General features: G+C 46.5%; 1 long non-coding RNA gene across 1 annotated transcript; it reads left to right on the plus strand.

Moving 5' to 3' along the window:
- The first annotated feature begins 861 nt into the window (after positions 1–861).
- LOC120035277 lies at positions 862–4,554 on the plus strand. The gene is made up of 3 exons (XR_005474137.1): positions 862–913; positions 4,128–4,205; positions 4,516–4,554. It is a non-coding gene; the product is annotated as an uncharacterized LOC120035277 (long non-coding RNA).
- Positions 4,555–5,763: the final 1,209 nt, after the last annotated feature.

Here is a 5,763-nt window from a genome sequence, read left to right on the forward strand (position 1 = left end):
GAGGTGATAGCTTTTACTGGTTAACTAACTTATTCTTTCCTCTCCTAGTTGGGAGCAGATGAGTGATAGCTTTTAGCTAGTTAACTAATTGTTTGGTCACTCTCTAGTTGGGAGCAGAGAGTGATAGCTTTTAACTAACATATAGTTAACTAACTTGTTCGTTCACTCCTGTCCTAGACTAACATTTATAGCAAACTAACTTCTCCATTTCTGCATATCTAACATCCATATCTAACTAACTTGTCCATTCCTGACCTACTAACATTAATATCTAACTAACTTGTCCACTCCTGTCCCTAGCTAACATTAATAGCTAACTAACTTCTCCGTTCCTGGCCTAGCTAACATCCATAGCTAACAACTTCTCCGTCCTGGCCTAGCTAACATCCATAGCTACTAACTTCCTGTTCCTGGCCTAGCTAACACTAATAGCTAACTAACTTCTCTGTTCTGTCCTAGCTAACATTAATAGCTAGCTAACTTGTCCGATCGTCTCAGCTAACATAATAGCTAGCTAACTTGTCCGCTCCCCTAGTTGGGAGCAGAGAGCGGACAGTATTGGCGCCGTTCTGAACAGCAAAGACGAACTGAAGGAGATTGAAGAGACCAGAGAGACATGCAGGTATGACACACACACACACAGACAACGACACCAGACACTGTCAAGTGTACACTCACACACACAGAGACTACTGTCACAGGTACACACACACTTCCAGCAATCAGTATTTCTCAATTCCTTGGGGCCACCCCAGAGTGTGCACATTTTTGTTCAGTCCAGCCCTATCACTTGGTTAACTATTTCCAACAAGTGTTGTATGTGTAGGGCATCGTTCGATACTGCCGGGCCGAGCTCCAAGAGAAGCTTCAGGTGGAGGGAGAGGACACAGAGGAGGACGTTGAGGAGCAGAAGGTAGGAAAACACAAACAGGTCACTGAGAGAAACGTCTCTGTAATAGACTTGATCACTGAGAGGATAGACTGGATCACTGGAGGAACGTCTCTGTAATAGACTGGATCACTGAGAGGAACGTCTCTGTATAGAACGGTGATCACTGAGGAGGATAGACTGGATCACTGAGAGGACATATCTGTAATAGACTGGATCACTGAGAGGAACATATTCGTAATAGACTGGATCACTGAGAGGAAACATATCTGTAATAGACTGGATCACTGAGAGGAACTCTCTGTAATAGACTGGATCACTGAGAGGAACGTCTCTGTAATAGACTGGATCACTGAGAGAACGTCTTGTAATAACTGGATCACGAGAGAACGTATCTGTAATACTGGATCACGAGAGAAAGCTCTGAATAGACTGGATCACTGAGAGCAACGCTCTCTGTAATAGACTAGATCACTGAGAGGATAGACTGGATCACTGAGAGGAACGTCTCTGTAATAGACTAGATCACTGAGAGGATAGACTGGATCACTGAGAGGTACGTATCTTAATAGACTGGTATCACTGAGAGGAACGTATCTGTAATAGACTGGATCACTGAGAGGAACGTCTCTGTAATAGACTGGATCACTGAGAGGAACGTATCTGTAATAGACTGGATCACTGAGAGGAACGTCTCTGTAATAGACTGGTCACTGAGAGGAATGTATCTGTAATAGACTGGATCACTGAGAGGAACGTCTCTGTAATAGACTGGATCACTGAGAGGATAGATGGATCACTGAGAGGTACGTATCTGTAATAGACTGGATCACTGAGAGGAACGTATCTTGTAATAGACTGGATACACTGAGAGGAACGTATCTGTAATAGACTGGATCACTGAGAGGAAACGTATCTGTAATAGACGGATCACTGAGAGGAACGTCTCTGTAATAGACTGGATCAGTGAGAGGAACGTCTCTGTAATAGACTAGATCACTGAGAGGATAGACTGGATCACTGAGAGGTACGTATCTGTAATAGACTGGATCACTGAGAGGAACGTATCTGTAATAGAACTGGATCACTGAGAGGAACGTATCTGTAATAGACCTGATCACTGAGAGGAACGTCTCTGTAATAGATGGATCACTGAGGAACGTATCTGTAATAGACTGGATCACTGAGAGGAACGTCTCGTAATAGACTGGATCACTGAGAGGATAGACTGATCACTGAGAGGTACGTATCTGTAATAGACTGGATACACTGAGAGAACGTATCTGTAATAGACTGGATCACTGAGAGGAACTTCTCTGTATAGACGGATCACTGAGAGGACGTATCTGTAATAGACTGGATCACTGAGAGAACGTCTCTGTAATGACTGGATCACTGAGAGGAACGTATCTGTAATAGACGGATCACTGAGAGGAACGCTCTCTGTAATAGACTGGATCACTGATAGAACGTATCTGTAATAGACTGGATCACTGAGAGGAACGTATCTGTAATAGACTAGATCACTGAGAGGAACGTTCTGTAATAGACGGATCACTGAGAGGAACGTATCTGTAATAGACTGGGTCACTGAGAGGAACTTCTCTGTAATAGACTGGGTCGTCTGAGAGAGAACGTATCTGTAATAGACTGGATCACTGAGAGGAACGTATGTAGAACCATTGGTCCAGATTGTAGGAACCAGACGGTCCAGATTGTAGGAACCAGTCGGTCCGGATTGTAGGAACCAGTCGGTCCGGATTGTAGGAACCAGTCGGTCCGGATGTAGGAACCAGCCGGTCCGTATTGTAGGACAGTCGGTCCAGATTGTAGGAACCAGTCGGTCGGATTGTCGGAACCAGCCGGTCCGGATTGTAGGAACCAGCCGGGATTGTAGGAACCAGTCCGTCCGGATTGTAGAACCAGTCGGTCCAGGAACCAGTCGTGTCCAGATTGTAGGAACCAGTCGGTCGATTGTGAAACAGTGGTCAGGATTGTTAGGAACCAAGTCCGGTCCAGATGTAGGAACCAGCGGTCCGCGATGTGGACCACCGGTCCGGATTGTAGGAACCAGTCGGTCCGATTGTAGGAACCAGTCGGTCCAGATTGTAGGAACCAGTCGGGATCGCAATGATTGTAGGAACCAGCGGTCCAGATTGTAGGAACCAGCCGGTCCGATATTAGAACCAGCCGGTCCGATTGTAGAACCAGTGGTCAGATTGTAGAAACACGGTCCAGATTGTAGGGAACCAGTCGGTCCCAGATTGTAGGGACCAGCCGTCCGATGAGGGACCAGCCGGTCAGATTGTTGGAACCAGTCGGTCCAGATTGTTGGAACCAGTCTCCAGATGTTGGCAACCAGTCGGTCAGATACGTGAGGAAACAGTCGGTCCAGCATTGTAGGAAAGGAACCAGTCGGTCCAGATTGTAGGAACACCAGCCTGTCCAGATTGTAGGAACCAGTCGGTCCAGATTGTAGGAACCAGTCGGTCCAGATTGTAGGAACCAGCCTGTCCAGATTGTAGGAACCAGTCGGTCCAGATTGTAGGAACCATCGTCAGGAACAGCGTTCCAATTGTAGGAAACCAGCCGTTCCGATTGTAGGAACCAGCTGCGTCCAGATTGTAGGAACCATCGTCCAATTGTAGGACCAGTCGGTCCCAGATGTAGGACCCGTCGGTTCCAGATTGTAGGAACCAGCCGGTCCAGATTGTAGGAACCAGCGATCCAGATTGTAGGAACAGTCGGTCCAGATTGTAGGGAACCAGTCGGTCCATAGCTGTAGGAACCAGTCGGTCCAGATTGTAGAACCAGTCGGTCCAGATTGTAGGAACCAGCGGTCCAGATTGTAGACCAGCCGGTCCAGATTGTAGGGACCAGTCGGTCCGGATTGTAGGAACCAGTCGTTCGGATTGTAGGAACCAGCCGGTCCGGATTGTAGGAACCAGCCGGTCCGGATTGTAGGAACCAGCCGGTCCGATTGTAGGAACCAGTCGGTCCAGATTGTAGGAACCAGTCGGGTCCAGATGTAGGAACCAGCCGGTCCAGATTGTGGAACCAGCGTCCAGATGTAGGAACCAGTCGGTCCAGATTGTAGGAACCAGCGGTCCGGATTGTAGGAGACCAGCGGTCCGATTGTAGGAACCAGTCGGTCAGATGTAGGAACCAAGTCGGTCCATGTAGGAACCAGTCGGTCCAGATTGTTGCGTTTCACTTCATTTGTGTGGTGTGTGTGTAGGAAGAGTTGGAGGTGCAGCTGCCAGATGAGAGCAACCCTTATGAAGAGGTCTACAAGGACTCTACCACCTTCCTCAAGGTAACACACACACACACACACCTCTCATACACACACACACACACACACACATACATGTCAAATCTGTTGTATAGGTTAACTGTCTGTCTGTTTCAGGGTACCCAAGTCTGAACCCCCATAATGACTACTGTCAACACTGTTGTTATATGTTAACTGTCTGTTTCAGGGTACACCAGAGTCTGAACCCCCATAATGACTACTGTCAACACTGTTGTTATAGGTTAACTGTCTGTATCAGGTACCCAGAGTGCTGAACCCCCATAATGACTACTGTCAACAACTGTTGTTATAGGTTAACTGTCTGTTTCAGGGTACCCAGAGTCTGAACCCCCATAATGACTACTGTCAACACTGTTGTTATGGGTTACTGTCTGTCTGTATCAGGGTACCCAGAGTCTGAACCCCCATAATGAATACTTCACACTGTTGTTATAGGTTAACTGTCTGTCTGTTCAGGGTACCCAGAGTCTGAACCCCCATAATGATACTGTCAACACTGTTGTTATAGGTTAACTGTCTGTCTGTATCAGGGTACCCAGAGTCCTGAACCCCCATAATGACTAACTGTCAACACTGTTGTTATAGGTTAACTGTCTGTATCAGGGTACCCAGAGTCTGAACCCCCATAATGACTACTGTCAACACTGTTGTTATAGGTTAACTGTCTGTTTCAGGGTACCCAGAGTCTGAACCCCCATAATGGACTACTGTCAACACTGTTGTTATAGGTTAACTGTCTGTCTGTTTCAGGGTACCCGAGTCTGAACCCCATAATGACTACTGTCAACACTGTTGTTATAGGTTACTGTCTGTCGTTTCAGGGTACCAGAGTCTGAACCCCATAATGACTACTGTCAACACTGTTGTTATAGGTTAACTGTCTGTCTGTATCAGGGTACCCAGAGTCTGAACCCCCATAATGACTACTGTCAACACTGTTGTTATAGGTTAACTGTCTGTTTCAGGTACCCAGAGTCTGAACCCCCATAATGACTACTGTCAACACTGTTGTTAAGGTTAACTGTCTGTCTGTATCGGGACCCAGAGTCTGACCCCCATAATGACTACTGTCAACACTGTTGTTATAGGTTAACTGTCTGTCTGTATCAGGGTACCCAAGTCTGAACCCCATAATGACTACGTCAACACTGTTGTTATAGGTTACTGTCTGGTCTGTATCAGGGTACCCAGAGTCTGAACCCCCATAATGACTACTGTCAAACACTGTTGTTATATGTTACTGTCATGTATCAGGGTACCCAGAGTCTGAACCCCCCATAATGATACTTTGTCAACACTGTTTGTTAATAGGTTAACTGTCTGTATCAGGGTACCCAGAGTCGAACACCCCCTAATGACTACTGTCAACACTGTTGTTATAGGTTAACTGTCTGTTTAGGGTACCCAGAGTCTGAACCCCCCATAATGACTATGTCAACACTGTTGTTATAGGTTAACTGTCTTCTGTATCAGGGTACCCAGAGTCTGAACCCCCATAATGAATACTGTCAACACTGTGTTATAGGTTAACTGTCTGTATCAGGGTACCCAGAGTCTG

This window comes from Salvelinus namaycush, unplaced genomic scaffold (genome assembly GCF_016432855.1).
Source record: "Salvelinus namaycush isolate Seneca unplaced genomic scaffold, SaNama_1.0 Scaffold1002, whole genome shotgun sequence".
NCBI classification, from domain to species: Eukaryota; Metazoa; Chordata; class Actinopteri; order Salmoniformes; family Salmonidae; genus Salvelinus; species Salvelinus namaycush.